The following is a 27,185-nucleotide window of genomic DNA, read 5'->3' as shown; positions in this document are numbered from 1 at the left end:
GGGAGGAGAGTCCCCAGCGAGCCTGGCGCTGGAGAAAGGTAAGTGTTTAACCCCTTCCTCAATCTTCAGCACGGTGGGAGGGGGACCATGAGGGTTGGGGCACCCTCAGGGCATTATAGTTCCAGGAAAACTAGTTTGTTTTCCTGGCACTATAGTGGTCCTTTAACCCCAAATGTAAACATAGCAGTTTCTCTGAAACTGCTATGTTTACATCAGGCAGGGTTAACCCTAGAGGGACCTGGCACCCAGACCACTTCATTGAGCTGAAGTGGTCTGGGTGACTATAGTGTCCCTTTAATGTCTTACAGTTGCAGTTACTTATGTAGTGCCAACATTTTTCTGCTCTAATATTATAAATGTATCTATGACTTTATAACATTAGTATTCATGAAAAGTTTTACTTTAGACCCATTTGTAAAAAGTTAAATAATGTAAAATTTGTCTGTCAGCTGTGTACAAGTGCTGCTTCTCCTGCTGCCGTCACCCGGACAGATGATTTCAGTCAAATGCTTCTCCATAGAGAAGCTCTGAGGGTGCTTCTCCAAATGTGAGGTCATTGTCAAGCTGCAAGAATAGGATTCTCTTCATAGAAACACATTACAATTATTCTGTTTGGAGAGACTTAAGGGAACACTCCGGCACCATAACCACAACATTATAATATATATTATGTTGATAATTCTTTAAAGAAATATGCAAATCTCTTTGCTGATTTCTGGGAGCTTCACAAGGGTATCTGCAGGCTATTGTAAACGCTGCAACAAGCCAAGCCCAATACAGCTGAACTGTACTATGAATCCTAATAGAAATGATTGGAAAGAACTTGTACTGCAGTGCTCCCTTTGACTTGGAACACGTTTTTTACACTGATTCCAATGTGACAATACTGTACTTGCCAATACTATGAAATTATTTGTTTTAAGCAGGCGTTTTCTTGTTTGCAGCTATCACTAAAGATACTGCAGCAAATTTGTTCATCGGAAAAATATTACTGAATGTCCCTCTCCTTCCTCTATAGCAAGACATATGACCGGTCTCCTCTCTTTCTTGTGACCAGGATGTGGTCCGTAATCTCTCACCCGTTCCCTGGTTTCTGTTCTAATCCTATGGTGGTTGTTGTACATGAGGCAGTGAGATTGTGAGTCAGGCAGCTGTCCATTATTTTTTTCCTCATTTTCCCATAGATATGAGGGAGAAGGGTGGAGTGAAGGTTAAAACTATTTAGGATTATTTGTCAAGAGCCTGACCACTTACATCTGAGAGATTCCCGTTTATTCTCTTTACAGGGACACCAGCTCTTGTTTGTTCATTACAGGTGCGTTTTCAAACTTTCCTCTTTTAGTTTAGGTTTTGCAGTTAATTTTTCAGTTCACCAGAATTCAGTGATTTGTTGAATAAATCCCCATAATAGTCCACTAATAGTGAACACGTTCATGGAGCAGATTAGTTTTAATTGTGGTCTTAACTAAAGTTCTTGGTTCCCAGCAATTCAAATAGCACTATATAAGTGTTTAATCTATACTTTAAAAAAATAAATCTTATTTTTGGTTTGTGTTTGGAGTTTTTTTTTTTTCCTGCTTAATGAGCTGATTTGCCAGGGCAATCATGATATAAAAGGAGTTTCTTGACCTCTTTTGTTTGAGGGGTTAAATGGCAATTGCTGAGTGACAGCTGCAATAAAACTGCTGTCTTGCAAACTTGTGGATAAATAGGCCCTATGCAGTTGCTTACTTCTCAAAGGCACAGATGGTGTTTCCTATAAAAGTAATCTTACATGCTTCCATGTGACTTGGGGTCAAATTAGCCTCCATGCTTAGAGCCTCTCAATGCTTTTCCACCTAGTGCTTTTTGTGGTCACATGTAAAGATGCAAGTCCCCCCAAAGGTGTTAATGTATGGTTAGAAGAAGGAAAGAAAAATCAATATTACACTCTCCGTGATACTTTCTCATTAAAGGGACACTATAGTCACCTGAACAGCTACAGCTTAATGTATTTGTTCAGGTGAGATCTATAGCTCCTTGCAGGCAATCTAATGTAAACACTGTATTTTCAGAGAAAATACAGTGTTTACATTGATAGGAATACCTCCAGTGGCCGTCACTCAGCAAAGCCGCGCATGCGCACAAGGGAGCAATGACGCTTCCAAATGGAAGCGTCTGATTGCTCCCTGCTCGCGCCCGCCTATTTCGTCATTTTAACGAAATAGGGTGGCACGGCTTCACGAGGCTCCCAGCGCTGGAACCAGGTGAGTAAAAAGGCTTGGCTGGAGAGTCCCTTTAATGCATTAAAATTGGCATTTGTGACTTTTACCGCATTACTGCATTGGGGAAGAAATATTAATTTAATATTAACAGGAAGCAGATATAACTAACACACATGTATGTAGAATTTGTAGGCAAAAAACAACAAAAAGCTAGAACCTGTTAAACGTAACAGTAGGAAGAGAGTGAAAACCTGTATTTACATAAAGAACAGTTTGACACCAGGGGTCCACCGGCCACCTCTCTCTGCATCCTCCACAAGTGCCTGAAGCGCTCTGCTTTCATGAGAAAGGACTGGGTTCATGTCCAAAATGGTGGCACGCAGTGATGTTATTTATGGATTATGTGAGTGCCCACTTTCTTGCTTTTTAAAATATATACTAAAATACCTTGCACTCAGGCTGCAAAACATGGCGTACCACTAAACTATGTGGGTGCACTACCAGGGCTCCAACATCCAATTGGCAAATAGACGGCTGCACTCTTGGTCTTTCACTTTTATTCCATTGTAGTTATAAACCGGATCAACGTTTGTCCCATATAGGGACTTTCTTCAGGATCGTAGATGGATCTATGATCCTGAAGAAAGTCCCTATGTGGGACTGATATATTGACCCAGTTTTTAACTACTATGGAATAAAAGTGATTTAAAAAAAATTAAAAATTATTGAAAGACAGAGAGTGCAGCCATCTATTTGCTAAATATATTTTTTTATTAATGCTTTAGGCTACATTGGCCATGCTCTGGATCTAATCAAATTCCTTCACATACTTTATTTTTTTGTTTCACTATTTATGCCCATTAGCATATAGTTGCTTATGTGTTTAATCTGTCTGTTAAATCTTTCAGATTATTTTATATTGTGTTATGTGAAAAATTGTGATTTATATCACAAAGCAAAAAAAACAAAAAAACGGCCTCCAAACGCCATTACTACGATATTGTTGACCTGCCCCCTCCCCATTGTGGTCAAACTCTTTTAAGAACAGTCTGCCTTCTTACGTGGGCACCACTCCCCTGCATGCATTACTTCTGACAGCTGGAAGTTCTCTAATCCGAACTCTGTCTAGAAGTGGAGGGCTTAATAGCTCATTGGCTGAGAGTGATCAGCTGACACCCTTGTGAGAGCGAACAGAAGTTCCTACATAGGAGATTTGGGCTCTTTTGCCCTGGAGAACACAGATAACAATGTCAGATCTCTAAAACTGTTTGACAACGTACATTGAGGGGCACCAGGGCACTGCTGGCACCATAACCATGACCACAATCTGTGCTTAAGGTGTTCATTTAAAGAAAAAAAACGTTAATGCTGTATTGTTAGAATGCGTTTTTGGCATACAACATATATTTAGTGTTTTCTGGGCATATATTTGCATTTAATCTAGGGATCATTCAGAAGTTAAAAGAATTTTGAATGTTTGGCAGGATTATGCCACACACACACCAGATTAGATACAACATGCATTAGTATAGATTTACAGGTTTAAAGGGATTCTATAGTATAAGCAATACAAAGTTGTATTTCTTGCACTATAGTCTCAACCCCCTCCCCCCCATCCCCCAGCCGACTTGGAAAGGATTAAAAAAACAAACAAAAAAAAAACCTGACTGATAGCCGCTAGAGGCAGTCTTAGTCCTGCAATGTAAACCATTGCAGTTTCTCTTAAGATGCAATGGTTTACATTGCAGGACTAAGGGGGGTGAGCTGAAGTGGTCTGGATGTCTATAGGGTCCCTTTAAGTTTTGAAGTAGAACTGCCACATGCCACAACCTGATATCTAACCAATTTTAATCTCTGGGTTCCTCCGGATTCACCTCTATTATCTAAAGGGTAAGTTTGTTTTTCACAATCACTATATTGGTTAGCGGATTATTATTCAATTTTAAAATAAACTATTTAGGGTTGGAGAATCCCTTTAAGAATGCAATAGTTGTTTTTTTACTTTACTGTCCTCTATGGACAAAGATAAATAATATTATAAAATTTAAATATGCATATCTATTGCAGATCCATATGAGGCACAGAAGTGAGGCATTTTGATTGAAGCTGCTCAACATTTTTATTTAAAGGGACACTGAGCACCATCACAGATTTCCTGCTTTTGACTGGGTTTTGGCATCATTAATATTCTGTATTTTTGCATGCTCTAGCCTTTGTTGGTTTAAAAAGGAGGGAAAAAGGTAATGTTCCATAAGCTTGCCTCCATGACACACTTATCAGTGTGTACACAGCTCAGCTATGGACAGCACCGAGTGAGCTGCAATGCTATAAGCAAAGCAGCCTGGCGGAGCATTCTACAAAACAACTTTCTGCAGAACTTTTATTTTTTTTTTTTTCTCATGCAAAAAGTACAGCATATTGATGAGGACAAAGTATATAAAATGTGTTTCAAAAATAAAAAAAGCTCCAAGCACACAAATAATTTCAGTTTGCACCGGGTCCAATCGTCCTGTTTAATGTTTGTATGCTAATCTGAGCAGACTAACCCTAAACTCGCAGATCGGTCATGCTCTTGTGGTAATACTGAAGATTAAAACAAAACAAGTGTGTGGATGGTCCTCTGCAGACTACCAATCTTGAGCAAACATGGATTATCTCAAAATTGCAAACACACACACTAGCTCTTAATTACCATCAACATTTTTGGTTAGATAAACTTTTTATCTGATCAAAGAGCCCTTGATGATGGCTGCTCTCTTAGAGCGTTAGTAAGCCAGGACATGTATGGTTTCTTTTTAGTTCATAAACAGGGCAAGAATAGAGATATTTACATATAAGTATGCATTACAATAATACACAAATAAGCTCTTATACAGGTCATCTTTTATTTTGACAATACAAATATTTTCTTTTAAGTACAATAAAACTCTGGGTAATATTGTAATAAGGTTTGCCTTACATAATTATAAATGATCTTGATCTGTTTTGTAGCTGTGTATCCAGTTGGTATAAATGCAGTCTTCTGCATTGCTTAAGTTTGTCAGAACCTATACACCTGTGTCTCATGGGTCACTGGTTGCTGCAGTATGTGCCATAGCCTCCCCCTCTTCACACACATATGCTATATATACACACACTAACATGCATGTGTTAATTAGGCCTGCAAAGGTGGTATATTGGTATACTTCCTTTTAATACTGATGTAATTACTGAATAGGTCAGATGACTCCTGAAGTAGCCATTGTGTGGAGTGCTTTGGGTTACTGTGGTGTTTCTACTTAAAGGGACATGCATCACTTTAAAGCAATTATTTCATTTAAAATATTTATCAGACTGAAAAATGCAGGTAAATATGATTTTTTTTTTCTCTCCATATTTACCCTCTTCTTCTTTCTTATGCTTTCCACATCCACTCCAGGGGGGACACTGATCTAACCAATCAGTGTCCTATCCCTAGGACTGTTTTAAAAGTGCATTGGGCATGCCTGACAGTGACATACTGTGCAGCTCTTTACTTTGCAATATCCTGACAGGGGTAGAAAAGCGGGACTCTGATCAGTGTGATCATGCAATGCAGGCTCCAGTGTTAGTTCAGCTGCACAGTGATGGCCTGGTCTGAAATTAATGGGGCTGAAGATATTCCCCTAGATGAGAGGCGTGCCCAATGGTGGATTTGACTGAATTTTATTATTTATTAATATTTTAAAGTTTTTCTTGATTTATTTGTTTGTATATTTCCCAAAAGTATTTGCTGGTTTAAATAAAGTAATTGTCAAGTGATGCGCCTTCGTGCCGCGCTGTACCAATCAGCATCTTCTCATAGAAATGCTTTGTGCAGTTTTGACCCCGGAAGCACCTCTAGTGGCCGTCTGAATGACTGCCACTAGAGGTGTTCCTAGGCAGCAATGTGCATACTGCCTTTACATTAAAATGCCTGCATAGACAGGCTATAGAGGCTCCCTTGATAAAGGCACTTTTGCCAAAACGTTGGGGGCTTATTGGTTGACTCTTGTCCTTCTTCTCACTAGGTCTGGTATGCTTTTCTTTTCTTTGTATTTATAATTGTTTTTGGGTTTGTAACAAAAACATTTTGATATCTCATATGGCTACTTTGGATACCTGTATTCAGTGATTTATGCATTGTGTAGTGTGTCTATAGGCTACTCTAGAACTTGTAGGTGTTACATTGTACTTTTTGTTTTGATATTGTATGTCTTTTTTATTTATTGATACAGTTAATGAGAGCCTATTACTGTGACCCATTTAATAAAAATCTCTTCATATACATTTTGTGGTTGTGCACCTTGTTTAAGCAATAGAGGCTAAACATACCAGAACAACAATGTGCATGTTACGCATGTTGTTCTGGAGACGTGTCTCTTTAAGTGTTGCCTTTAAAGGATCACTATAGGGTCAGGAACACAAACCTGTATTCCTGACCCTATAGTGTTAAAACCACCATCTAGCCCCCTGGGCCGCTCATGCCTCCATAAATATAGCAACATCTTACTGTATTCAAGCCAGATCTGCTTGCTGTTTGCCTAAAACAAAAAACAAGCAGTCTGCTGACATCATCAGAAGTGGTAGCCTGATCCAATCACAATGCTTCCCCATAGGATTGGCTGAGACTGACAAGGAGGCAGATCAGGGGCAGAGTCAGCATGATTCAAACACAGCCCTGGCCAATCAGCATCTCCTCATAGAGATGAATTGAATAAATTAATCTCTATGAGGAAAGTTCAGTGTCTGCATGCAGAGGGAGGAGACACTGAATGTTTGGATGGATTTTAGGCAGCCATGACCCAGGAGGGATCTCTAACAGCCATCTGAGGAGTGTCCTAGTTATCACTAGGCTGTAATGTAAACACTGCATTGTGTGTCTGTGTTTACAGCAAAAAGCCTGAAGGTAATGATTCTACTCACCAGAACAAATTCAATAAGCTGTAGTTGTTCTGGTGACTATAGTGTCCCTTTAAAATAACTCTCCAATCACCATGGTGCCAGGAGGGCGCTCTACTCCGCCAGTGTAAGTAAACAGTTTGACAACTTACCTGGGTCCTGTCATCTCTTCCATCGAGAGGAGAGTCAGAAACTCATTCCATTAGCAATCCTGCACAGTAGGTCTAGCTCAGAGCAGAGAACTTTTAGCTCCCAGTTGCGGAAGTGACTGGCGCCTGGCAGACCCCAGATAAATTTTAACCGTAAACACTCAAAGCACTTAAATATTGCAATAACCCCAATAATTAGGACCTAAAACTGTTAGTATCCCTATACAGTAGGTCTGAGTGCCCTCTCTCCTTTTCCTGGTCGATCTAATCTTAGAAAAATACATTGGCTAAGGAGATGTTAATTTAATAGAGTTTTCGACCTTTTCATATTTGCTTTTTTTTTTTTTTTTTTTATAAGCCCTGTGACCACCTAAATATTTTCAAGTTGTCCTGATGTAAGGACATTACTCCATGCATACACACTGCATATGCAATCATTTAAGGGAGAAGACTCCACATTTGTGTCATATCTTGAATATTGGGATCTTGCATATCTCAATGATCTCTAAACCTGTGTATTCTGAATTCCTAAAAACCTATTGTTTGCACAGATGACAAAGTTCTTTGAAATACAATGTTAAATTTACAACTCGGTTGCCAGTTAATAATTTATTTATATCCGAATAACCTTCACTGTATTTTTCAATACAAATATTCAAAATACATTATTTTGTTTTATATATTGTTTGTTTAATGAAGATAGTCAAAATAATTACCTGGGGTCCATCGGGTGCCGAATCACCTCCTCTTTGCATTGAGACAAGCTCAGCAGTGCAGGGCTTAGAAACATAGAATGTGACTGCAGATAAGAACAATTTGGCCCATCTGGTCTACCCAGTTTTCTAAAGACTTTAATTAGTCCCTGGCCTTATCTTATATCTAGGATAGCCTCGTGCCTATCCCACACATGCAGAAACGCCTTCACTGTGTTAGCCTCTACCAATTCAGCTGGAAGGCTATTCCATGCATCCACTACCCTCTCAGTAAAGTAATACTTTCTGATATTATTTTTAAATATTTGCCCCTCTAATTTAAGACTGTCCTCTTGTTGTGGTAGTTTTTCTTCTTTTAAATATAGTATCCAACTTTACTGTTTATTCCCTTTATGTATTTAAATGTTTCTATCATCCCCCCTGTCTCGTCTATCCTCCAAGCTATACATTTTAAGTTCATTTAACCTTTTCTTGTAAGTTTTATCCTGCAATCCATAAACCAGTTTAGTAGCCCATCTCTGAACTCTCTCTAAAGTATCAATATCCTTCTGGAGATACGGTCTCCAGTACTGTGTACAATACTCCAAGTGAGGTTTCACCAGTGTTCTGTACAATGGCATGAGCATTTCCCTCTTTCTACTGCGAATACCTCTCCCTATACAACCAAGCATTCTGCTAGCTTTTCCTGCTGCTCTATTACATTGTCTGCCTACCTTTAAGTCATCAGAAATAATCACCCCTAAATCCCTTTACTCAGATGTTGAGGTTAGGACTCTATATAGTATTCTGCCCTGGGCTTTTTACGTCCAAGATGCATTATCTTGCACTTATCTACATTAAATGTCAGTTGCCACAGCTGACCATTTTTCTAGTTTGCCTAACTCATTTTTCATATGGCTTATCCCTCCTGGAACATCAACCCTGTTACATATCTTAGTCTCATCAGCAAAAAGACATACCTTACCTTCAAGACCTTCTGCAATATCACTAATAAAAATATTAAAGAGAATGGGTCCAAGTACAGATCCCTGAGGTACCCCACTGGTGACGACCATACCTTAGCTCAGGGTTAGGCATCCTTCTGCTCTCTGTTGTGGACTACGTCTCTCCTGATGCTTTATTAGGAACATGAATCTAAGGGCATTAAGGGAGATGTAGTCCACAACATCTGGGGTGCAGAAGGCTGTTTACCCCTGGGTTATTGGCTGAGAGCTGTCCGCTGATGCTTTCAACCAATATGAGCTGGTCCTGCACAGAATGGTTTAGCTCAGGAAAGCATCTGAGCACTAAATTGCTAATGAGCAGTGGCCTCCAGTTCAGTAATATTCTTAGATTTGCATGCTGCAACTGCCTTCTTCAACTCCCAGCAGAGATTTTCCATAGGGTTCACTGAAACCTTAGTGCCTGTTGCCACCAAGTCTTGTTGCAGGTCTTTTGCAGTCATTCAAGGATTTGTTTACAACCTGCCTTCTCAGAAATCTGGTTGCAGCCATTGATGGCTTCCTTTTTCTACCATGTCCGGATAGTGGGACCACTGTACTTTCTACTTTGAACTTGCGAACTGTGCTTCCAACTGTGTCTCTAAGAACAATCAGTGCCATTGCTATCTTTTTGTATCCTGTTCCTTGTTTGTGAAGGGCTATTCTCTTAACTTTGTGGACCATTCTTTTGACTTAGCCATACTTCTAACATGCAGTCAAACATGACACTCAACAAACCCCTAGCCAGTTAAGGTATTTCAAGTGTTCCAGCTCAAGCACACCTGATGCAACTAATGAAGCCCTTGATTAGTTGCATCAAGTGTGCTAGCATATTTGTGCTGTTGTGAGTGATACTATTTAGGGGATAATTTTGAGACTGGAGAAGTTATTATAAGTTGCATTTTCAGTTAAATTTGGGGAAATCGTTTGAAGCATTTGTTGTGTTGATCTATTTCAATTCCTGTTGTTTGATTTGCTCATTGGGGAGAAGAGGACAAATATCCTCCCTCCACAGGGTCAACCAAAGTAGGAAATGATTATGACAAGACATTTAGAAAATTATGTATGCTCTCTTCCTTATAAGGAATTAATTAGTCTTTTGTACAAATATTTCAAAACCCCTATATGTATAGTGGGGCTTTAACTTTGCCTCCAAACTACTGGTTATCAAACATTGAGCTCTTAGATAAGTCTCCAAGGCGTTACATTTTTCCTTTAAATAACTTGCTTAGTATTCTTCAGTGATGTTACACTAGGGCTTAATACCCATTGGGTCTTAGTACTCTAGGGGTTAATATCGATCTGCATACCCTGTCAATCTCTAGTGACACGCACTCAAAGGGGGCGGTATCAGTTCGAACGCCGGTTTTGGCACGAACAAGTCCTACTCGCCCATTCAATCTTTTGTCAGCTCGATGCATATAAAAGAGCCGTGTAACGCAAGCACCACTGATTTGCCTCTGACGAAGGCGCATTTATAAGCGCCGAAACGCGTGTCAGGCAGGATAGGGGTTGCAGCCTTCTGTATGATTTAGACAGCGGTTGTTTTACATAGAGCTAACAATTTGGAGTGTTAACAGGAGAGAACGAACAAGGGGGGAGAGAGTTTTCTCTGTTATGGTTTAGGAGTCCTCTGCATTGGTTTTTTTTTTTGTACTACTGCACTTTTTTCTTTGGTTCAATTTAAGTTATTCTGCTGGCTACGCTTGCCAGCTTCTATTAGCTTTTTGCATTAGCAGTGTTGGTTGCTACTTGTGTTACATTTTTTTGTTGCACTTTAGACATTGCAACATTATTACCTGCTACTTTATTCAATAGTATCCCCAGTGTTAAGTTGCTCAACAGGGACGCACTGGTTCCCTTCCCTCTCCTTCCTCTGTGTATAGAAGGTCTGTAGGAAGTTTTTTGATCTATGTGGTCGCTATAGCCACATCTCTCTTCACCTCCATGTCCTGTTTTTAGCCCTATTAGGCTGCCCATTTTCATGGTATACTTTAGAACAGGTTTAGTGAGCTCTATGCCGCAATATTATCTGTATCACTAGGTGGTTTTAGTGGGTTGTATTATATATATCTGCTATCTACACCCTAAGTGACAGTGTCTGCACCCCCCTTTTCAATTTTTATTTTATTTATATATATTTTTTGTGTTTGTATTTGCTTTTTTATTTTATACTATTAAAAGTTAAGTTTTAGCATTACCATAAGGATGGGGTTTCCTACTTTGGTTGACCCTGTGGAGGGAGGATATTTGTCCTCTTCTCCCCCAGGGTCTCCCTCTTTTCTGTTCCTAGTCCAATATGTATGTAAGGGTTACCCCCCTTCTTAGGATTCCCCAGACACACACCTACGCTGGTTGTCCCTGGCTACTAGCTGTTCTCCTTTTTTTGATTTGCTCATTGGAAACCGTTGAAAGTCTGTACATTTTGACCTGGTTTTCAGTGGGGGTTGAATGATTTTGTGTGTGTGTGTGTGTATATATATTCTCAACCTAGCCTTGGTGAAGGTAAAGATTTTAAAGGGACACTCCAGGCACCCAGACCACTTCTGCTCATTGTAGTGGTCTGGGTGCCAACTCCCACTACCCTTAACCCTGCAACTGTAATTATTGCAGTTTTTCATGAACTGCAATATTTACATTGCAGGGTTAACTCCACCTCTAGTGTCTGTCTATTAGAGGTCACTTCCTTGTTTCTAGCACAGGTTTCCTGTGCTAGAGCGTCGCTGGACGTCCTCACGCTGTGTGAGGACCTCCAGCGTCGCTCTATTCCCCATAGGAAAGCATTGAAATGATTTTTCAATGCTTTCCTATGGGGAGACGTAATGCGCGGCATTTCCGCGCATGCGCATTAGGTCTCCTCGGCCGGTGAGCGAGATTAGTCTCGCCCACCGGCCGACGTAATCACTAGGAGGAGCGTCGCGGAGGCGGAGACAGCGGCGAGGGACATCGCCGCTGTCCCAGGTAAGTGACTGAAGGGGTTTTCACCCCTTCAGTAACCGGGGATTGGTGGGTGGGAGGAAGAGGGACCCTCCAGTGCCAGAAAAACGGATCGTTTTTCTGGCACTGGAGTTTCCCTTTAATAAAGAGAGCAGGTAAATATTATTCCTTCTGTTTCCCTTCCCTTGCTCCTGACTTTTTTGTCATTCTTGTGGGACTTTATTTTGTGACACGTTATTTCTTTGGTTTTTGTGTTTGTTTTGACTCTCATGTGTGCCATGTATGATTTGACCCATCCTTATTCTGATCATAGTTGATCATACATTTGCTTCATTGTGGTCTGCATTTTGTATCACTTCGTTTTTTTTTTATTTTGTATTTTTTTCTTCCTATTACTGCCTCCCATACTCTCACATTTCTCTCTATTTCCCTGTGGTTTAAGGGAACCGCTCTGTTTGTTTAGGACTTTTTGCTTACCCGTTTTGGATTTGTTCTCTCTTCAGCCATTCTCTACCTGTTCGAAAAGAGGCTCTAGCAGGAGCCTATTATGGTGTTAATAAATGCATTTGGTTTCTGATTGGTTACTTTTTTTTTTTTTTTTATCCCACTTAGTTGAAGGAGGTTTATTGAGTTCTCTGGCACCATAATGTTTAGTTTCTTGTTCTCTTTTTATGCATAAAACTAGTGACTGTCCTTAACATAATTATTATAGTAGTTTCTCTATCACATGGTTTGTTTTGTCAACGTGGAAGGAATGTCAAGGCCGCTCACTTCCTTTTGTTGTGTAAATTCTTATTTAAACCAATGTGGTCTTGCCACTAAATGCCAACTTAAAGGAACACTATAGTCACCTAGATTACTTTAGCTAAATAAAGCAGTTTTAGTGTATAGATAATTCCCCTGCAATGTCACTGCTCAATTTACTGTCATTTAGGAGTTAAATCACTTTGTTTCTGTTTATGCAGCCCTAGCCACACCACCCCTGGCTATGATTGACAGAGTCTGCATGAAAAAAAAACTGGTTTAACTTTCAAACAGATGTAATTTACCTTAAATATCTCAATCTCTAAATTGAACTTTAATCACATACAGGAGGCTCTTGCAGGGTCTAGCAAGCTATTAACATAGCAGGGGATAAGAAAATCTTAATTAAACAGAACTTGCAATAAAGAAAGCCTAAATAGGGCTCTCTTTACAGGAAGTGTTTATGGAAGGCTGTGCAAGTCACATGCAGGGAGGTGTGACTAGGGTTCATAAACAAAGGGATTTAACTCCTAAATGACAGAGGATTGAGCCGTGAGGCTGCAGGGGCATGTTCTATACACCAAAACTGCTTAATTAAGCTAAAGTTGTTCAGGTGACTATAGTGTCCCTTTAATATAGCATACAAAAAAAATCTTTTTTTTTTTTTTTTTTGCTTTGCTTTTTTTTTTCTCTTTAATCCACCAATACATTTTTTCGTTTTATAATTTCAGGTAACTGAAAGTAAATACTCTTCTGTTTAACGTTTTGGCTAGTTGGCTGATTATGTGTCAGACTCTAACAATACCATCAACTTTCTCTTGCTGGGTTTTGTCATTCATTCATTTAACGTAGCTGAGTTACAGTATTTAACCAGCATTGTGTGTTTTAAATGACAGTCAGTGTAGATTGTAATAAACAGCCAGGCTGTGTATGTAAAGCTATGGATAGTAACGGAACTTCTCTGCGCTATTTAACCTCTTAACGACGCAGAACGGTTCAGGACCGTCATCGGCATTTTTCCCTTGCCGACCGACGACGGTCCTGAACCGTCCTAAATTTAAGAGGTACTTACCCGATCGCCGTCGTTCCCCCGGCGGCGATCGGCGGTGCTCCCGGTGTGGGGAGACTGCCTGCAGCCCAGACAGTCTGCCCATGGCGTATTAGGACCCCTGTGGCCATGTGATCGCCCAACAGGGCGACCACATGGTCACAATAGGTGTCCATGTGTCTGCCTGCAGGGGGACTGTCTGTGCTGACAGGCAGTCTCCCTGCAAGTGTAAAATAAAAAAAAAATTAAAGTTATAGTTAATAAAAAAAAATTATTATTATATGTGTGTGTATATATATATGTGTGTGTGTGTGTATATATATATGTGTGTATATATATATATATATGATATATAGACATATATTATACCTATATAATATATGTCTATATATCATATATGTCATACTAAGTGTATTTTTATATTAATATGTACATATATTAATATAAAAATACACTTATAATTAAATTACACACATATATATATAATATATATATATAATAACTATATATTGTGTATATATATATATATATATATATATATATTATTATAAAATACAAATAATAAGTAATTTAAATTAAATTAAACATGTAAAAATAATAATAAAAATTACAAAATAAATTATATATCTATACGAAATTTTATTCTAACTGTATTTTGGTATTAATATATATATATATTTATATCAAAATACACTTACAATGAAATTGTATATATATCTATGTATATATAAATAAATAAAAAGAATACGAACTATTCATATGTCCATATACAAAATTACATAAATAATTATATAAATATACACGTAGACTTCAAATATATAAATATGCATATATATTTAAATTCTACGTGCGTATTCATGTAATATTTTTACATAATTAAGTTATTTTATTGATTGCAATTTAAGGGACCTGCCTGCCAACCCAAGCCGAAAGTCCAGAGAATTTAATTTGCTGTCACTGTATTTTACCCTGTAACGTTCTACGACACCCTAAAACCTGTACATGGGGGGTACTGTTTTACTCGGGAGACTTTGCTGAACACAAATATTAGTGATTCAAAACAGTAAAACATATCACAGCGATGATATTGTCAGTGAAAGTGACTTTTTTTGCATTTTTCACACACAAACAGCACTTTTACTGATGATCTAATTGTTGTGATACATTTTCCAGTTTTGAAACACTAATATTTGTGTTCAGCAAAGTCTCCTGAGTATAAAAGTACCCCCCATGTACAGGTTTTATAGCCTTTTTGAAAGTTACAGGGTCAAATATATGGGTCAAATATTTTTACATTGAAAATGGCCAGGTTGGTTACGTTGCCTTTGAGAGCGTATGGTAGCCCAGGAATGAGAATTACCCCCATGGTGGCATACCATTTGCAAAAGAAGACAACCCAAGGTATTGCAAATGGGGTATGTCCAGTCTTTTTTAGTAACCACTTAGTCACAAACACTGGCCAAAATTAGCGTTCAATTTAGTTTTTTACTTTTTTCACACACAAACAAATATGAACGCTAACTTTGGCCAGTGTTTGCGACTAAGTGGCTACTAAAAAAGTCTGGACATACCCCATATTGAATACCCTGGGTTGTCTACTTTTAAAAAAACATGTACATGTGGGGTGTTATTCAGCGATTTATGACAGATAATAGTGTTACAATGTCACTATTGATACATTTTAAAAATGTATGTTTTGAAACCGCAATATCCTACTTGTACTTATAGCCCTATAACATGCAAAAAAGTAGCAAAAAGCATGTAAACACTGGGTATTTTTAAACTCTGGACAAAATTTTGAATCTATTTAGCAGTTTTTTTCATTCGCTTTTGTAGATGAGTAAAAGATTTTTCACATAAAAGTCAATAAACATGTATTTTTTTCAATTTTTCATCATATTTTTTCATTTTTTTAAAATTAAATTACATGAGATTATATAAATAATGGTATGTAAAGAAAGCCCCTTTTGTCCTGAAAAAAACAATATATAATTCGTAACTGGAACAGTAAATGAGAGAGCGGAAAATTACAGCTAAACACAAACACCACAAAAGTGTAAAAAGATGCCTGGTCGCAAATGTACAACATCGCAAAAACAGTCCGGTCCTTAAGGGGTTAAGCAAAGTTCCATTTCAGTTGCTAATCTAATTTACCCACAATCCATCAGACAAGACTGAGAGAAGGGCAAATGGCCGATATGGACAGAGGAAAACAAAATGGAGGCAGCCAGGTAGCAGGAAAAATGTAAATAAAAATTAAGGCAAGTGCCAAAGAGGGGACTATATAATTATTAAAGGAGAAAATGACATGAGGAAAGGAAAACCTAATAAAAGAAACAAAAAAAATGGCCGAACCGCTTTAAGCTTGGGGCAGCACTGAAAAATGTCCCGTTGTACCCAAAATTGGTGTCCGTTGCACTCTTGGGCAGGATCGGCTATTTGTAGCCTATATTCCTAATCCTGTCCTTCTCCATTTTTGATATGCCAGCAGGAGAATTGGGGGGAGAGAGAGAGGTTCATACCTTTTCTTTTCTCCTGTAACAACATATTGGTGATGGAAGAAGGGCAGAATTAATGGTGGTGATCAGGGTGGAGTAAAAATCTCTCAATCAGATTGTCTGTCTCTTAGAGATCATCTGATTTGCACAGAGCAGCATTTTAATGCACATGCTAACTAGCTTTCCAATGCTTTCCTATGGAAAATACTGATATCATTACTATTGATGACCCCCAGCCAAGGATGTGGGGGCCAGCCACTGAAAGCCGCATGGTGTGGGATAAATGGTAAAAAAAAAAAACCCCCAAAAAACTACTTTTTAATCCTTTCGGGGGTGGGGTTTTATTTTCACACAATGAACAACTTTAATTTAAATTTGTCTCCAAATATAAGTAATTATTAACCTGTTGACCTGGAAATAGTTCAAATATATGTATTTCTAATGGTACATAAAATCAGTTCTGATAAACTGTTAAACTAATAGTTTTTCTGAATATTAAATCTTCATCTGGTAGCAAATATTAAACATTGTAACAACCAGCAAGAATAAGTCTTAATGTTTAAAATCGTAATTTAAATTAAATCCACCATGACGGGGACAGCTGCTGCCTTGGAGTGTTGTAACTCCCACCATTCTCAGGCTGTGACCCAATTCTGTCTTGTGTGAAGACGCTGCAGTGTGCTAGTCACACAGTGCATTGCAGTTTCTAATGCATGGTGTAATGTCTTCTATAGCGCATTACCCCATTAGAAAACATCTGCTTGTTGAAATAAGGGGCAAAATCATGCAGTAGATATATACTGTCAGAGACAATTCAGTGTAACAAAAAATGTCTGTGTTCACGGATAAATAATTAGTATTTCTCTCCATTTTTTTGGTTTGTGGCATGCTGTGTAAAAATGTATCCTGAGATACCACATCTATTTCAGTATGTTTTTAAAAGAACACCACCTCTAAAATAAAGTTTAGATGCATCAGTTTTATGGACTACAAATAACCATTTACAGTAAAAGTATATAAAACAATTTATGTAGGGATTACCTTGGATTAGTAGTGTAGTAGTTAATTGTGCATTTATTAGTCTCTTCCATGGTTTAACTTTAAATAGTTAGGGCACCAGATGAGCCAGTGTAGAGAAATGTGTGGTGCGTGAGATGGTGTTCATTTCAGGGATGTGGAATTTATATTGCCTGATGCCAGGGACATGCAGTTTGGGGTGTTGGACAAAAAGATTATTTGTATTCATTAAACCCAGCTGTGGGTTAACAGGGCTGCTTTGGGAGGAATTGGTGCCCGGCAGGGACTGTATCGCTGGCAGGTGTACCGGGACGCTGTGGGTACGGCCGGCTGCAGCTCGCAGGGAGGTTTTGGGAGTGGCAGCAACCAACTGCTATTCACAATGCTCAGGATTTGTGGTCACAGGGATTCAGCGTGATGTCCTATCTCGACTGCTAACGCAATGTAAAGGGTAGAGTGAGCATGGGACAGGCATCCACTGAACATCTGATGCTAGTAATCTGTGCTGTTTGTGTGTAAATGTGTAGTTTGCGTGTGGCAGTATGCAGTGCGTTTGGGTCTGTGTGTTGTGTTCGTGTATGGTTCAGTGTGCAGTATGTTTGTCACACACACCTAATAGAGCCACCTCACACACACATCTAATAGAGCCACCTCTCTCACACACACACACACACACACACACACATCTAATTGAGCCACCTCTCTCACACACACATCTAATTGAGCCACCTCTCACACACACACACATCTAATTGAGCCACCTCTCACACACACACACATCTAATTGAGCCACCTCTCACACACACACATCTAATTGAGCCACCTCTCTCACACACACACATCTAATTGAGCCACCTCTCTCACACACACACATCTAATTGAGCCACCTCTCTCACACACACACATCTAATTGAGCCACCTCTCTCACACACACACATCTAATTGAGCCACCTCTCTCACACACACACACATCTAATTGAGCCACCTCTCTCACACACACACACACATCTAATTGAGACACCTCTCACACACACACATCTAATAGAGCCACCTCTCTCACACACACATCTAATAGAGCCACCTCTCTCACACACACATCTAATAGAGCCACCTCTCTCACACACACATCTAATAGAGCCACCTCTCTCACACACACATCTAATAGAGCCACCTCTCTCACACACACATCTAATAGAGCCACCTCTCTCACACACACATCTAATAGAGCCACCTCTCTCACACACACATCTAATAGAGCCACCTCTCTCACACACACATCTAATAGAGCCACCTCTCTCACACACACATCTAATAGAGCCACCTCTCTCACACACACATCTAATAGAGCCACCTCTCTCACACACACATCTAATAGAGCCACCTCTCTCACACACACATCTAATAGAGCCACCTCTCTCACACACACATCTAATAGAGCCACCTCTCTCACACACACATCTAATAGAGCCACCTCTCTCACACACACATCTAATAGAGCCACCTCTCTCACACACACATCTAATAGAGCCACCTCTCTCACACACACATCTAATAGAGCCACCTCTCTCACACACACATCTAATAGAGCCACCTCTCTCACACACACATCTAATAGAGCCACCTCTCTCTCACACACACATCTAATAGAGCCACCTCTCTCTCTCACACACACATCTAATAGAGCCACCTCTCTCTCTCTCACACACATCTAATAGAGCCACCTCTCTCACACACACATCTAATAGTGCCACCTCTCTCTCACACACACACATCTAATAGAGCCACCTCTCTCTCACACACACACATCTAATAGAGCCACCTCTCTCTCTCACACACATCTAATAGAGCCACCTCTCTCACACACACATCTAATAGAGCCACCTCTCTCACACACACACATCTAATAGAGCCACCTCTTTCTCACACACACACACACACACACACACACACACACACACACACACATCTAATAGAGCCACCTCTCTCACACACACACACATCTAATAGAGCCACCTCTCTCACACACACACACACACACACACACACACACACACACACACACACACACACGTGACATAAAGCCAGGACACTTCACACAGGCTAAAGACTTTAGCACATCAAACATTCGTTTGATGAAAGTCCCAAGAGGGGTAACGCCCAAAAATAAGGGGTGCCCGCTATGCATAAACTTTGGGATAATGTATGGCATTATTAGAGTTTTAAGGAGGCACAACATAAACTGTCTGTGATTGCAGAACTGCTTAAAACATTTTTTGGGTCACATAAGCAGTAAAAAAAATACAAACAAAAAAAAACATACCCCCGCCTCACTTAATTTGTTTAGTCTCCAAGTAACATATGAGTAAATCGAAAACTAGGGCAGCAAAAAATTGCTTTGCTTGTGAACACAAACTTGTTACCCTGTGTTGGTGGATGGGCACATTCCAGCATTATTTATAGACATGCATGTCTAGATATTGATCCATAGATAGCAGACATGCTGTAGCGGAGAGCCGATCTTGCACAGCTATTCTCCACTAGAGATCCCAGTGAGGCTCAGGAACAAGGTGATGTTAAGTCCACAGGCAAGGTTTCCAGCAGGTAAAGTAATACAGCAGTATCCCCATCGCAATCCCAATAACTGGACGACACACAGTTTCAGGAGTAGTCTGACAAGCTTTATTCCACAGTTCCTTATAAAGCCCTCTCCCATGCAAGGGAGGAGGTTCTAACACTTAAGACATTATCCAATCTCTAAGTAGTAACCTCCCACAGATCTCCTCCCCTCCTCTAGCATCATAATCCCCTTATTGTGTACACAGTTTTCCCCGAGTTTTGGATGTACCCTAAATACTTGGGGTACATCCACAAATCCAACATCCCCAGATAGCTCTATTCTGGGGGACCAACATACTTAAAAATTAGCCCATTCGGATGAATGGTTCGTGAGATATGGGGTTCCAAAGATTTGACCGACCGCATGGGTAAAGTATCCGAAAACAGTTCCATGCATTTTGGCCCTGCGGTCGGTCACAAACAAGGGAATGAAAACAGGCGAATTGCCTGTGTTATAGAGCCTGGAGAGGGTTTGAATGAATTCCCTTGTTTATGGGGCTCTTTCTACCGAACGGCGAGTCATTCGGTAGTTTCCATACGAATTTCTGGAAGTATGGAGGTCTCAGCGGTGTTTGCCTAGTCAAGTGTCCGATTTTAGTTCCAGACACTCGACGGCAAAACACCGCTGTTCGGTAGTTTAAGATGGCCGCCGCCACGTGTTTGTTTCCCGAATGGCGGCCACCCAGAGGACAAAGACCACACTGCACTGATTGCCAATTACCTGTTTGCAACATTGTTGCAAACGGTAATTGGAGGCACACTCATTCCTGGGTGGTCTGGTTGTTCGGTAGTTTCATTCCCTTGTTTTATTTGAATGATTCTACCGAACAACTAGAGGAATACAATTCTTTACATACATTTAACTGTCATTATACCCGGATACCATGCTTTCTATACATGTACATACACATTAAACCAGCCATATGACCAAATACACTTATTCTCATACATGTCGTGGGACAGCCCGGTACCAATCCGCTACACTGCTCCCCCCTTGCCCACAAGCCGGCATACACAGTCTGATCCAACACGGATCGGCTTGGGGATGTCCGGGGGCTCACGGATCATTTCTCTAAGTCAGTTTGTCTTGACAACCCGTCAGCATTTCCATTCTGCTTACCCGGCCGGTACTGGATATTAAAGTCAAAAGGCTGTAGCGCCAAACTCCAGCGCAGCAGCCTGGCGTTGTCTCCAGCCACCCGGTTCAGCCAGACTAACGGGTTGTGATCCGTGAGCAAGGAAAAGGGCTGTCCATATAAATAGGGTTGTAGCTTCTTTAGGGCCCACACCACAGCCAGGCATTCCTTTTCGATGGCGGCGTAGCTTACTTCTCGAGGTAACAGTTTGCGACTGATGTAAGCCACTGGATGTTCCCCGCCATCGGCCCCGACTTGACTCAGTACTGCCCCCAATCCAAACATAGAAGCGTCTGTGTGAACAAGAAAACGTTTAGTTGGATTGGGAGCTGCCAAGACAGGGGCATTTATCAGTGCATTTTTCAATTGTTGGAATGCCTGCTCACACTCCGGGGTCCAGTTTACTTGGCGGGGAAGGTTCTTACGGGTCAGGTCAGTGAGGGGTTTGGCCAGGGCGCTATAATTGGGAACAAACTTCCGGTAATACCCTGCTGTCCCTAGAAACGCTAAAACCTGGGTCTTAGTCCTAGGGGTGGGCCACTGGGCTACAGCCTCTACTTTGGCGGGTTCGGGTTTTTGTTTACCGCACCCTACTCTATGTCCCAGGTATTGTACCTCAGCCATGCCGATACTACACTTGGCCGGCTTCAAGGTTAGACCTGCTTCCCTTATCCTATCTAGTACAGCTCCGATGTGAGCTAAGTGTTCCTGCCACGTATTGCTAAAAATAGCAATATCGTCCAGGTAGGCACATGTATAGTCCTGGAATCCATCTAGGAGTCGATCCACCATCCTTTGGAAGGTGGCTGGGGCGTTTTTCATCCCAAATGGCATGACCTTAAACTGGTACAAGCCAAATGGGGTGACAAAGGCCGACTTCGGGATGGCGTCTGGGGCCAGGGGGATTTGCCAATACCCTTTACACAAGTCAATAGTGGTGAGGTATTGGCCCCTGGCCATTCTGTCCAGTAACTCGTCTATCCGGGGCATCGGATAGGCGTCAGATACAGTCTTCTCGTTCAATCTCCTATAGTCCACGCAGAAGCGGGTCGTACCGTCTCGCTTTGGTACGAGGACTACAGGAGATGCCCAAGGACTGTCTGAGGGTTCAATCACCCCCAGTTGGAGCATTTCGTCGATCTCCTTACGCATGTTTGCCCGCACCGCTTCTGGGATGCGGTAGGGAGTCTGGCGCATGGGTAGTTGCCCTGGGGTCTCGACCCGGTGAGTTGCCAGAGGCGTGTATCCAGGTACATTAGAGAACGTGTCGCGTTTCTCTTCCAATAGTTGCTGTACCTCGATCCGCTCCTGTGGGCTCAGCCGATCTCCCAGCGTAACTTCCCCTAAATCTCCGGACAGCTGCCCATCCCCCAGCAAATCGGGGAGGGGTAAGCTGTCAAACTCTTCCGTGTTAGGGGCACAGATGGCGGTTACCTCCTCAGTACGCTCGTGGTAGGGCTTCAGCATGTTCACATGGAGCATGCGTCGCCCCCCAGTCCCTGTGCAGGGGCCGATAATATAGGTGGTATCGCATCTTTGCTCCACCACCTTATATGGGCCCTGCCAGGCGGCCTGTAACTTATCATGTCGGACAGGTTTTAAAATTAGTACCTTCTGCCCGATCTGAAAGCTACGGTCCCTGGCTCCCCGATCATACCATGTACGCTGGCGGGTCTGGGCCTCCTGAAGGTTTTCCCGTACCGTCTTGGTCAACGCTTCTAGGCGGTCCCGAAAGGCCAACACATATGGTAGGATGGGAGTGCCATCTGTGCTCCGGTCTCCCTCCCAATGCTCTCTAATAAGATCTAATGGGCCTCGGACCCTCCTTCCAAACAATAATTCAAACGGGGAGAACCCTGTGGATTCCTGCGGCACCTCCCGGTATGCGAATAGGAGGTGCGGCAGGAATCGTTCCCAGTCCTTGTGGGTCTCTGCGAAGGTTCGGAGCATCTGCTTCAAGGTACCATTGAATCGTTCGCAGAGCCCGTTCGTCTGGGGGTGGTAAGGGGCACTGATAATAGGCTTAATGCCACAGATCCTCCAGAGGTGTTGGGTGAATTCTGCGGTAAACTGGGTACCCTGATCCGAGATAATCTCCCTGGGTAATCCCATCCGGGAGAATATCCGCATGAGGGCATCCGCGACCGTCTCAGCGTGGATGTTGGTCAGAGCCACTGCTTCTGGATACCTGGTGGCATAATCTACGACCGTTAAAATATACCGTTTTCCTGACGGGCTAACTTTATTGAGGGGGCCTATCAGATCCACCGCTATTCGGCTAAAAGGTTCCTCTATTATGGGTAAGGGGTGAAGTTTAGCCTTCCTGCGATCCCCCCCTTTTCCCACTCTCTGGCAGGTATCGCAAGTCGTGCAATATCTGCGTACTTCCTGGCTAATCCCTGGCCAGAAGAAACTCTGGGTTAGTCTGTATCTGGTGCGACTAACCCCTAGATGTCCGGATAGCGGAATATCATGCGCTATCCGGAGTAATTCCGCCCGGTACCGCTGTGGTACCACTAATTGTCTCCTCGCTATCGGGTCTAACCCCGTAATCTGTTTGGTTGTTTCCCTGTACAACAGTTGTTTATCCCAGATAAACTTCTCTCCCTCCGCCCCGGGGGAACCCGTGCCAACCTTGTCCCTATACACCTGAAGCGTGGGGTCTGTTGCGACTTCAGCTACAAATTCGTTAGGTGGAGCCCAGGGGACACATTCTAGAGGGGGGGTAGGGTTGCTTACCTGGACCTCCGGCAGTGTGTTGTGGTCCTGGGTGCGGGCCTGTTGTCGGGTGACTACATGGTTGACCTCTCCTGTGGTGGGCGACTGGGGCTCAAAAGCAGAAGTGAGCCTCCCCAGATCGTTCCCCAATAAAACCTCCGCCGGTAAATGTGGCATCAACCCCACCTCCACTTCCCCTGCCCCCGCTCCCCAATGTAAATGTACCCTTGCTGTAGGTAGCCGGTACACTGCTACCCGGACGGCAACAGTTTTGTTCAGTTTTGCCTGATCTGAAATCGGGTGGCTCTGTACCAAAGTGATGGTGGCTCCCGAATCTCGTAATCCCCGGACTGCTGTACCATTCAGATATACTGTCTGTCGATGGTGCCGTAGATTATCCACATTGGCCTGGACCGGATCTGCCTCGTGCAGTACCTCCCATTGTTCCACAGTAGTAATGGGGACTGCGGAACCATACAGGGTGGTGACTAGGTCCTGGTAGTGGTGGGCTGCGGCCGCCCTGGGTGGAGGTGGGCCTGGACGAATCCAGGTGGAACGGTCCCGTAGCTGTGGGCATTCCCTTTTATAATGTCCCCACTTCTGGCAGTGATGACAGGGGCCAGCGGTGGGTTGTCGGAACCGGGGCTGTGCAGCGGGTGGTGGTGGTGGTGGTAGCGGTCTCGGTGGAGCTGGGGTGTAGGTGTTTCCCCCGAATGTTTTGAAGGTTGCTTTTGGAGCTGCAGGTTTTTGTGACCTGCGTGCATCCAGGTAGTCATCCGCTTTCCTAGCAGCCTCGGTAAGGGAAGTAGGGTTTCTGTCCCTTACCCATTCCTGGACCTCATTGGTTACTCCCGCATAGAACTGCTCCATCAGCAACATCTGTATTACATCCTCCATAGAACGTGCCTTGCTAGCTTGCACCCACCCGAGCGCTGCCCCCTGTAATCGGCATGCCCACTCTGCGTGCGAGTCCTTCTCTGCTTTCTTTAGATCCCGGAACCTCCGCCGGTATGCCTCGGGTGTTATAGCATACCTGGCGAGTATAATTTCTTTCACTTTATTGTAATTCCTTATTTCGTCATTAGGTACAGTCCGATATGCCTCTGCTGCCCTCCCGGTTAACCTTCCGGCCAAAATAGGTACCCAGTCCTCTGCGTTAATTTTATGCAGTGCACACAGTCTTTCAAAGTCTTGCAGGAAAGCGTCTATATCTTCCTCTGCCTCCACATATGTTTTAAAAGCCTGGTATGGTATTTTAGGCTTACCTTCCTGTGGCACATTAATTGCAGAGCTTTGTTCTGGTGCTTGGGTCCTTAGGATGAATTCTTGTACCTCGGCCATTGTCCTGGTAACAATTTCTGTTGGGGGGTTTCCCCCATAAAAGGATAGCCTGAACTGAACCTGCCTCTGGAATTCCGATCCTTGTGGTGTTCCTCCCGGCTCCCTCTGTGCCGGAACTGAATCGCCCTCCATTCTGTACTCTGCCATGAGTTCTGTAACAAGTACTGCTTTCTTCTTATTGCTGGCTTGTATACCCCTTGCCTCTAGGAGGTCCTTTAGCGTGGAGCGTTTTAGCGCAGAAAAATCAATCTCCATCCGTACTCCATTTACGCTTGTTCCTCTGTGAGTTTGGATCCCACCGCTGCCAACCAATGTAGCGGAGAGCCGATCTTGCACAGCTATTCTCCACTAGAGATCCCAGTGAGGCTCAGGAACAAGGTGATGTTAAGTCCACAGGCAAGGTTTCCAGCAGGTAAAGTAATACAGCAGTATCCCCATCGCAATCCCAATAACTGGACGACACACAGTTTCAGGAGTAGTCTGACAAGCTTTATTCCACAGTTCCTTATAAAGCCCTCTCCCATGCAAGGGAGGAGGTTCTAACACTTAAGACATTATCCAATCTCTAAGTAGTAACCTCCCACAGATCTCCTCCCCTCCTCTAGCATCATAATCCCCTTATTGTGTACACAGTTTTCCCCGAGTTTTGGATGTACCCTAAATACTTGGGGTACATCCACAAATCCAACATCCCCAGATAGCTCTATTCTGGGGGACCAACATACTTAAAAATTAGCCCATTCGGATGAATGGTTCGTGAGATATGGGGTTCCAAAGATTTGACCGACCGCATGGGTAAAGTATCCGAAAACAGTTCCATGCATTTTGGCCCTGCGGTCGGTCACAAACAAGGGAATGAAAACAGGCGAATTGCCTGTGTTATAGAGCCTGGAGAGGGTTTGAATGAATTCCCTTGTTTATGGGGCTCTTTCTACCGAACGGCGAGTCATTCGGTAGTTTCCATACGAATTTCTGGAAGTATGGAGGTCTCAGCGGTGTTTGCCTAGTCAAGTGTCCGATTTTAGTTCCAGACACTCGACGGCAAAACACCGCTGTTCGGTAGTTTAAGATGGCCGCCGCCACGTGTTTGTTTCCCGAATGGTGGCCACCCAGAGGACAAAGACCACACTGCACTGATTGCCAATTACCTGTTTGCAACATTGTTGCAAACGGTAATTGGAGGCACACTCATTCCTGGGTGGTCTGGTTGTTCGGTAGTTTCATTCCCTTGTTTTATTTGAATGATTCTACCGAACAACTAGAGGAATACAATTCTTTACATACATTTAACTGTCATTATACCCGGATACCATGCTTTCTATACATGTACATACACATTAAACCAGCCATATGACCAAATACACTTATTCTCATACATGTCGTGGGACAGCCCGGTACCAATCCGCTACACATGCATTAAGTTTTAGTTTAACTCCTGCAGTTGCTGTTGGCAATAATAGATAAACTAAAACCTTAGTCATCACACATGTGAGCTCATAATGTTGTGTTTTTTTATTTTGTTTTTAATCACATCCAACATACTGTTATACCAGGTTTTATTTTGTTTAGAATTGCTAACCCTTGCATTGCTATACATTTAAGGTTAATGGCTAAACAAAATCAGAGCAGAGTAAATGGTGATAATGTCACCAATTACAGGAATGCCATTCCCTCCATGCTTCAAAGCACTGTCAGAGAGTATTATCTTAGGAAATGCCTATAGATATTTTTGTTCCTTCAAGCATTTAAATATTTACTGATTATTTTGAAGAATAAGCCCAGAGATTAGACCACGTTCATAAACGTGGGATATTTAAATATTTAAAACAATAATTTCCTCCCTTATGTAACTTGAGCTGCATCTTTAAAATACTTTGCATGTGCAGAAACTGCATAGTAATAAAGGTGGGGGGAAAAAGTCCATAATGCAAAAGGGTTACGCTGACCAAAAACAACGTTTTAATAAAGGTGTTTGGTTAGAAGAATCCCTTGCTGGCACTGTGTCCCACTGGTTTATAAAAAAAAAAAAAAAAAATGTTTAAAAAACATATCTGCGATCCCACACAGAGGCCAAGTTCTCTCTGCAGCCCAGTCCTCCTCCAGTGTCATTCTGCTTCACTGCAGGCCTTAGGGGAGGATTTTTGCAGCACAGAGGGGTTAGCCGTGCCGCAATTGGTCGTCTATC

At 42.1% G+C, this 27,185-nt stretch overlaps 1 protein-coding gene across 4 annotated transcripts in view; it reads left to right on the top strand.

The window, feature by feature from the left end:
* The window catches only part of FBXO11 (F-box protein 11), a 67,347-nt gene that overhangs the window by 7,359 nt on the left and 32,803 nt on the right, over positions 1–27,185 (top strand). The gene's annotated exons all lie outside the window — the stretch shown is intronic.

The sequence above is a fragment of the Pelobates fuscus genome, chromosome 2 (assembly GCF_036172605.1).
Source record: "Pelobates fuscus isolate aPelFus1 chromosome 2, aPelFus1.pri, whole genome shotgun sequence".
Classification (NCBI taxonomy): domain Eukaryota; kingdom Metazoa; phylum Chordata; class Amphibia; order Anura; family Pelobatidae; genus Pelobates; species Pelobates fuscus.
This window is presented reverse-complemented; position numbering and strand designations above follow the sequence as displayed.